The sequence below is a fragment of the Belonocnema kinseyi genome, chromosome 9, assembly GCF_010883055.1.
Source record: "Belonocnema kinseyi isolate 2016_QV_RU_SX_M_011 chromosome 9, B_treatae_v1, whole genome shotgun sequence".
NCBI lineage: Eukaryota > Metazoa > Arthropoda > Insecta > Hymenoptera > Cynipidae > Belonocnema > Belonocnema kinseyi.
In genome coordinates, this window is record NC_046665.1 from 26,370,668 (window position 1) to 26,380,777 (window position 10,110).

Here is a 10,110-nt window from a genome sequence, read left to right on the forward strand (position 1 = left end):
GGCCACAAACGTTCCTGCCGCGCTAACTACCGGTATGAGGTGCAACCAGCTCTATGCATCGCCCTTTTATGTGTATGCAGTAGTTGTTATTTTAGCATCCAGAGGGGTATCGTAGTTCAGATAAATCTAATAGATGGTGCTCCGATCAGGTAAGCCTGTTTTTCCATTGTTATGTATAGCAAAATGACAAAAATTCATTAAAAACATGATACTTTTTCATGAATATGAAAGGAATAACATCGTTTTCAGTAAAAATAAGAGCAGCTGTGACTAGTTAGCCAAAACAATGCATCAAAACATATAAGTTAATATTAAGAAAATTTAATATAAGGATGAGTATTCTGAAAACAGTTTGAATTTTATTTAAATTTTTCCATTGTTTATTTCGCTAATGTAATTAATTAAATAATTTTATAAACAACTGTAATTGTTGCAAATTTAAAAAAGTGATTGATAATATTACTTTACTAATAATAATAGTAATAACAATATTTAATCATTAATCATTAGCCTTATAATATACTCTTTTATCAATTTATCTATACATTTCCACTTTCTAAGAAATATATATTTATATATAATTTATTTATAATCAGGATGGCGACTTGAGCGGAAAACTGGGAAAGACTTGGAAAAAACCACGAAATGACCGAAAATATAATTAAGAAATAGTTAATTTGCGTTGTCTACAGTTGCAGAGCATATGATTGAAAATAATTATTGTTTTTATTATAGGACAGGGAATTTCCGTAAAGAAACTAAATTTCCCTTGGGAAAAGAATTTTTTGACATAGAAGTGGAATTAAAAAAAAATAAAACTGAAATTCAGGAGAAAGGAGTTTAAAAAATCCCTGTTCCCTTCTTCTGAAATTAAAAAAAAGAGAGTGCCTTAAGTAGTTTTTAGAATAGAAGTATTATTTCGAAAAGGAAATATTTCTAAAATACAATATAAATTTTTTTACATTTTTCGTTAAGAATTTACCTTTTTTTAGAAAATTCAACTACTTGCGATTAGAAGCTGAACTCTTTCGTTAAAAATTAATTTTGTTGGAAGATTTATCATTTTTATTGAAAATTGATTTCTTTTTCAAAATGTAACTAGTTTGTCGAAAATCAATTTTGTTTGAACATTCATTTTCTGACAGAGAATTTAATTGTTCAATTTTTGGTTGAAGAATGTTCTTTTTAGTTTAAAATTCTAATTTTTCTGTTTAACACTGATTTTATTAACTTGAAACCTAATTATTTAAGTTTTGGTTGACAATTGATTTATTTTAGTAAAACATATTTTGTTGTTGAAAGTTTAAGTGTTTCAGTTGAAGATTCATTTTTCAGTTAAAAACTCATATTTTTGTTTAAAATTTAACTATTCCAGTTGATGATTCATCATTTCAGTTGAAAATTCATCAGTTAAGATGAAAGTTACTTTTTTTACTAAAAATGTAACAAGTTCGTATTCTGTTAAAAATTTCTTTATTTATTTATCGAATTTTTAAGAGATCAATTTTGGTCTAAAACCTAATTACATAGTAGTGAGTAACAAAATTAAAACAAAGTAAGCTGTAATATTTGAAGTTAATATTATTAGAAATATGAATGTTTTTAAACTTTATAATGTCATGATCAATTGAAAAGAAAAAATGGAAAATTATTCTACTTACCAATAACACGTTGATATTAACTATTGATTTGAAATTATATATTATTCGAAATTAATATAAAAATGTATACATATAGTAAATAATTGTTTTTATTAAATTGTAAAAACAAAAATTTTTTAACTTTCAGTTATAGCTTTCTGAAACCTAATGTCTAGATCACATTTGATATGAAATCGTTATTTGAGTTGGTCAAAATGCACCTAAAAACAAGATAAATACATTTACATGATATAGATTATTTATTTTAAAATTATACTAAAGCATTTTTGTCAACACATAAATTATAAATAAAATTACGTGTGATATAATATATAGTATATTTAAATTGGAATATATGATTTTTAACCCACACATTTGCCAAAAAATAACCCTTGCAAAAATTATGATTGTAAACTAAAGTTTACTCAGCTCATAAACAGGCGTGCGCTAAAATTATAATCATATGATTTATTAAATAACTAGCAACAAATAATAATAGACTATAGGTCAAAAACTAATACAATACTTTTCCAAAAGTTTATTATGATAGCTATTTATATTTCATATCAGACGTCTTTTTTATTTGCGTGGGTTAACGTGCGCCATTCTCTAGAAAAACGGGTTCCTAACTAAATATGAGTACTTACTTCGCATAATCTTGTATTAAAATTTGATTCCCATTTGTCGCATCTACAATTTATTATCATGTTAAAAGTCTTTCTTTTTGTCTTAGTGGAAAACGGTACAATTTATATCCATCATCGCTTCTATTTTGACAAATCGGAGCACTGCAGCAGACCACTTTTCTCATATTATAAGCAGCCATATGCATCTGAAAACAAAATGGCGATCCCTTAGTGTCCTAAGTCGGTTAGTTCCTAATGAATCACTTTTTAAAAATTTGTTAATAAACAAAATGTTATTTTCGCAAAAAACAAGTTGAAATGAAAAGAATTTTACTCATTTTATATTTCAAAACAATTTTCAAAACGATGTATATAAATGTAATGGAAAATGTGGATTTAAACGTCACCTAATAAACTTATTGGTAAAGTGGAATATTAAATTTTAATTTGAACAAAAAGCTAAATATAATCCTTTTTATATCTGAAAACGCAGTAAATAATATTAATATCAATAAAATATATAAATAGTTTTGTGAAAAAAGTTTTAATAGTATATAAGTTCAAACTTAATATTTGAGGGTTTAGCGAGTACTTACTCTATCGAATAAAATGAGAAAAATGTAATTGAAATTGAAATAAATTTTTATTCATGAACATGCAACATAAAAATATGTAAAAAACATTTAAATAGTCTATTTAATAATTCAAATATAAAGACTTAAAAGGATATAATGATTAAAGAGAGTAATTAAAGATATTTATTTTTCACTGATTATTAAATAAAATGGTTTCAAATGTAAATTTAGTTGAATTTAATTAGAAATACATTATATCCATTACATATTCATAACCGAGAGTATTCCCATGGTAAGTTTAAACTTAGTACTATTCAAATTTTTCTCCGGGTTTTGTGTTTACATTCTATTAATAATACTGTTAATTTGTTTTCGACAATAAACTTTAAGAATCATATTTTACTTTTCATTTAAATTCAAATCTAAGATATATTCCACTTTGCCAGGATTATTCTACGACCATATAAATCATATTTTGTCTCTAGTATTCATAGAAAATTATTGGAAAACTATTTTGAAATATTAAATGAGTAGCATTGTTTCAATTTCAAAAATTCTTTTGCATGGAAATAACAACTTGTATACCAAAAACTTAAAAATGTGATTTAGTCCCATTGCTTTTTATGTAAAAACAGGGAGTGATAGGACAACTAGCGCGGGGTCAAGTTAAAAACTGAAATATGGAGAGATGCACAGGGCTGATTCTAAGCTTAATTTTAATTACAAACTAGGCATGCTTATCGCATGGTTTCCTGCGAATTTCCTAGGAACCAGAATAGCGGTTGCAAATTCCTGTTTAACAGTACCAGAGATGAGGTGGGAGATTGCTTATGCCGTGTATTTGATATCGACCGACTTACCGCAGCGCGCCCTGTTTGCCTTATTGTTATTTTTCAGGCACTAAAATGAAAGGTGGCTTACCTACTACTCACTTGGTAAAACAGGGTACAATTTGATAAAGTCGGTAGAGAAGATCGGAGTTGGTAACAATTATACATAATAAAATAATAAATTAAGAAAAATGTATCAAATCTACTCCTTTAAAATTAATTATTCAACTTAGCTTTGGCTTTAATGATTTTCTCAACTAGAAAATGTTATCATAATAAAGATACTTTTGTATTTATTATCTCCAATTCTTAGAATGATATAATTATTAATTAATTTATAATTAATACTGTGAATAATTATACCTAATTATTTGGATCCATGTTATTTAAATTTAAATTCATTATTGTGTTTTTAAAGATAAGGAGTTTATATAATAATAATTAGAGTATGATCTTCAATTCAATAGATTCTGTATATTATAAGCTGTTCAATATCAATATTATTAATATTTTACATAATTTTCATTGTTTATATATTTATATATATGTAATTAAAAATTTGTCATAAGGACAACCGCAGGATTTCGCCGGGAGCGGACCACGTCTCACAACCGTGAGATAGGTGGTTACGGTCTGTAAAGGAATCAATACGACGACCCAGCAAAAGCCTCGTGGACCCTAAGAACACGGAGCGACCCAAGGACAACCGCCTTCTGCATTTTTCCCGCAATTGTTCTAGCATATTGTTGACACTCAGGGATGCTTTTTAGGCTATTAGCAAGTGAAAGCTGGGCACCTCCAAGAGCGCCGATGATAAGGACGATCAGTTTAACAGAATATTCCGGGTACAATCGTTGCAACTCCCTTATAAGGTCTCGATACCTCGATATATTAGAATCGTAGACTAAAATTCTACTTCTTTCGGTTCAGCTGAAAGAAAATCTGAATTAGTAGTTACCATTTTTATTTTTTTTAGAGTTTAATAATAATTGATATAACTATTATTTTTGTGGGAACTTTTCCTAATTATCGATGTGACAAATTATTAATACTAATTTGAAAAGATTTTTACTAAAGATTTGAAATGTGATATTATATTTATAGTTAATTAAGTGGTTAATAATTACTAATATTTCATTAAATAATAAAGCTTTAACTTTGACAAATTTTTAATTGTAAAATTGTAATCGCTTCGAATGAAACATTATTTTTCAATTACATTATTCAATTTTGATCACTCTGAATTAGTCCAATTTAAAAAATTGAAGTTGATCATTTGTTTTTCAGAGATTCTGATACAAAAATCGTTTGATATATGTTTGTTTTTTTTTTAATTTCAAGCAAATTCAATTAGAACTTAATCAATATCGTAAAAAATTTAAAAATCTTAGTATTTGATATGTACATACAAATGGGAGAGAAATACTGTCTTGATTTGGAAGAACACCGTTAACTGCATTTTGGATAAGGCCCTTGAGCCACCTACCGTTAATTGGTTCAGGTGACTTTACCCGATTTGCAGTTAACGGTGTTCTTCCAAATCACAGCAGAATAGGCATGTCGTTGCCGGATCTAAATAACGAGCGGGCTGTTCTACCTAGATCTTGGATTGCTAAACCTCTATTGCTTTTACAAACCAACATGGTCCACTCCCCCTTGTAACTTATGATCAATCCCCGCGCCAAGTTAGGTAGCATGTGGCTAGTCCCCTCTTATTCCTATGTCCATCAGAGGCGGTGGAGCCTTGCCAAGGGGACACAGGGGCCACTGCCTCCCATAGAAATCGACCAGGGAGGGCCAAGGTCTTCATTTGCCTACTCGTAAATAAAATGCTTAAACTCATTCGATCGTAGGATATAGAAACCTTTCAATTCTTGCTTGCTTTGTTTAATCTTTAAAATCTATCTGGAATCTATGTGGAATAATAGAAGCCTTTCCGAATTCTTTTATATTTATCCGAAACTTTGCGAAATATTTGAAATTTTTGTAAAGTCTTCATAAGATCTTTGAAATATTATTGCAACCTTTGTAAATTCTTCGTGAAATTTTGGCGAAATAACTTTTTTAAATCTATTCAAAATGTTTAAAATCTTTGAGAATTCTGAAAACTTTGTGAAAGAATAGAAGTCTTTGTAAAATAATGGAAATATCTGTGAAATCTTCTAAACATATCCTAAATCTTTCCGAAATGTTTGAAATCTTTGTAAAATCATTAGGACATCATTGGAGTTATTTGTTCAATCTTTGAAATCTATTTTAAATCTTTGCGAAATATGTGTAAGCTTTGTAAAATCTTTAAAGTCATTGGGAAATCATTGAAAATTTTGTGAAATCTTTTAAATCTATCTGAAATCTCGGCGATTTCTTTGAAATCTTTGAAAACTTTGGGAAATCATTGAAATTTTTGTGAATTGTTTAAAAGTCTTTGCAAATTATTTGAAATACTTTTGAAATATTCGGTGATATTTCTTAAATTAATAAAACCTTCATGAGATCTTTTTCAAATAATTGAAGTCTATGCAGTCTTAAATCGACCAGAAATCTTTGAAATCTTAATTGTCGAATAATAAAAGACTTTATCAAATCTTTTAAATCTATGCGAAGTCTTTGCGAAACCTGTAAAATTGTTCCGATTTCTATGGCATTTAACCGTTCTTTTAATAATGTCATTCTAAGTTTTAATAATGTCAGCTTTTAATAATGTCAATTTAAGTCAAAATCAATTGCACTTAAATAAGTTAGTGCACGTTTTTGAATGGACATACTTTGACGTGCTAGATCTTTAAACATTTTTAATAAAATCATATGGTAATTATTACATCAAGAATATAAAGCTTCATTAAGAAATATTAACCATCCTAAATTTGTAATATGCCAATGGCGTAAAACACATCGGTATTTTGCAAGTAAATAGTCGATAACGCATCTGGAGTACGGTGGGATGACCCCTTGTAAGATTTGACAAGTTTACGCCTGTGGCGTAGAAAATATTTGGGACTAATCTGTAATGCAGCTAGCCCATTCATCGTTCGGGAAACTATCCTTTGAAACAGTCAGGCCTGAGGTTGTAAAAAGTAGAAATATAGACGGGAAGTCTCTAGGACAGTGGTCGGCACGCCCTTGCCCAGGGCAGGGTATCCTGCCCTGGCTGCCCTACGACCTATTTTCAGGGCAGTACCTGCGAGCTTGGCCAGACCACCCCTTTTCTCAGGGGTCCTTTGTTAGAAAATGGGAAAATATGTGACATTAAAAATTCGTAATTTTGCAATCAGTGACTTGAAAGTAATATATTTGGAATCTCCGTATTTTTCCGATTCCAAGGACATGTAATTTGTCTATAAAGGTTGAAAATCTGAGAAGTATTAAGTATTAAATTGACTGTAAAGCTGATGTTTCTTGATATTAAACTCCTTCCAATTTTTAACATTTCTAGGCAAGTAATATATCATTGGAATCGGAAAAATTCGCAGATGCTGATAATGCTATTTTCAAATCGCTAGTTAAAAAATTAAAAGTTTTTAAATTTCCTTACTTTGACATGCCTGTGGACAAAAGACCCTTGCTGGAGTAAGTTCACTCACACTAAAGTACATAAATAGACCGGAAAGTAGTAGAAAAAATTATGTCGAGTAGAGCCTGACAATACCTGAAAATTGAGCAAAAAGTTTGCCGACCACTGTCCTAGAGCAGTGGTCGGAAAACTTTTTGCTTAATTCTCAGGTATGGTCAGGCTCCACCCGACTTAATTTTTTCTACTACTTTCCGGTCTATTTATGTACTTTAGTGTGAGTGAACTTACTCCAGCAAGGGTCTTTTGTCCACAGGCATGTCAAAGTAAGGAAATTTAAAAACTTTTAATTTTTTAACTAGCGATTTGAAAATAGCATTATCAGCATCTGCGAATTTTTCCGATTCCAATGATATATTACTTGCCTAGAAAAGTTGACAATTTGAGAAGTATTTAGTATTAAATTGAGTGTAAAGCTGATGTTCCTTGATATTATACTCCTTCAAATATTTAACTTTTCTAGACAAGTAATATATCATTAGAATCGGAAAAAGTCGTAGATGCTGATAATGCTATTTTCAAATCGCTAGTTGAAAAATTAAAAGTTTTAAAATTTCCTTACTTTGACATTCCTGTGGACAAAAGACCCTTGCTGGAGTAAGCTCACTCACACTAAGGCACATGAATGGATCGAAAAGTAGTAGAAAATATTAAGTCGGGTGGAGCCTGACCATACCTGGAAATTAAGCAAAAAGTTTGCCGACCACTGCTCTAGGAGTCTAGGACTCTCGGTAGATTACTGGGGATGAGTATTCCATGATGGGGGTGAACTTCAATATTTATTTCTGTTCTCATCGAATTTTCTTAACACGCTTATTATGATTTACAGAAGTTGTTCTTTTCAAAGGAAGAATTATCCTATAAATTCAATATAAATGAATGGAAATTTTGTAATCAACATACAATTGTTTAGAATTTGCCAGTTATTATTTTCATTATGAAAATGTGAATTCATCCAACAATGTATTTTTCATATTTTTTAAATATTAATGAAACGTAAAAAATGCATTTTTAAGGTATTTCGCGATGAAGGTGAAATGAAATTCTTCTATCTGAATTTGATCTGAACTTTCTACAGAATTGCATTTATCACGTTTTTTACTTCAAGGTTTAGATAAATGTAACATTAATATGCATAATGAAATTAAGAAAAATTCAAGATCTGACATACAAAATTGTATTTATTCAAGCGAGACGTGTACGCAAAAGTATTTTAAATTATATTTCACATGCGCAAAAAAAACTTAATTGTTAATTAGGCGTCAAACACAATCGTAAAAATCTGATTTTCGGATTCAGGGGGTCTAAAAACGTGGACATTTGACAAAAACTGGGCGAACCAATTTTCTAGAAATCTAATACCTTCTCTGACGAGAATGTAAAATATCGAGAATTATTCTAGATCAATCTTAACTCTTAAAGATCTACACCCCTTTCCTCACATTACTCGCTTCCACGCTCAGTGAGTCACGCCTACACCACGAAAGTAGTTCTAGTAGAGGGGGAAAAATGGTAGGGTGGGGGCCCTGCCCCTCCCTGAAAACTTCAAAAAAAGTTTGGGAATCGCTGGTTTACAAAAATAATAAAATAAGGGACTAAAAGCGTATATTCGCTGGAAAATCAGCGAAATTCAGCTGTTATTCAGTGAAATTTCCCTGATCAGCAGCTACATTTCACTGTTTCAGCAGTGTATATACGCTGATTTGAATTAGACATATACTGATTCAGATTTAGAGAGTACAAAGAAGACGAATTTTGAACAAAATACAGGAACGTTCAACTCAGAAAGGACAATTTTGATAAAATAGTTTCATTTCAAATGAAAAATATAAATTTTAAACCAAAAATGAAATAGTTGCATTTTTAGTTCAAAAATCATTTTCAACAAAATAGTCCAATTTTTAAACAACGAGATGAATTTTCAACTGAATTGAAGAAATATGCAACTGGATTCGTTAATTTCTTTAAAACTTTTAACAAAATAGCTTCATTATCAACTGCGTTTAGTTGAATTTTCAGTTAAATAAATGATTCTATCGGCCAACAAGGCGAATTGTTAACAAAATACATGAATTTTCAAGGAAATATCATTTGAATGTTTAACTACAAAGTTTAATTGTCAATCAAGAAGACGAACTATCTACAAAAAAGACGAATTTTCAACCAAAATAAAAGCTCATACGCGCGCTCTGCGCGCAAATCACTACTTTGCTTGCAATTATTTTATTTGGAAATAAAGTTCAATAAAATACCACGATAATCATTTTTACTTTCATAACTTCTATTTGTACACGGATTCGCGTGCGTACCCTCTCACGATGCAGAATAAATGATTGTGCGACACTAAACATTTTTATCAAATGTTTAGGCAAATGCGAGTACTTCCAATAACGCCTTAGTAAAAGAAAAAATTTTAAATGCGCATAGAATATGAATTTGAGAGACCTCTGTTCCAGCGTGGATTTAAACATAAAAAATCTGCACGCTACGCGGGCACATTCTCATCTCCTAAGGCGCGCAACTGTTGGTTCTCGCGCTTCGCGCTCGATTATGTATTTACCTCGCGCTGCTCGCTCGGTCTTTATATTTTCGCACATTCTTGCGTAAACATTTTTAAATTAAGACTCAAAACATCCACCACTGTAAATTTGTAATTGTGAATTCTCTTTCGTTAAAAGAGAGTTTGAGCGCACCTACGGCACGCGACTGATGGCAATCGCACTCCGCACTTAGTCTTTGCATTTGTTCTGCATTTCTTCCGCATTCGGGCACAGACCTTTTAAAATCAAAGTTGAACGGACCGACAACTGTAATTTTGTGATTTTGAACTCTCCTTTGTTAAAGCTCTTTTGGCTTTAACGAACACATTCT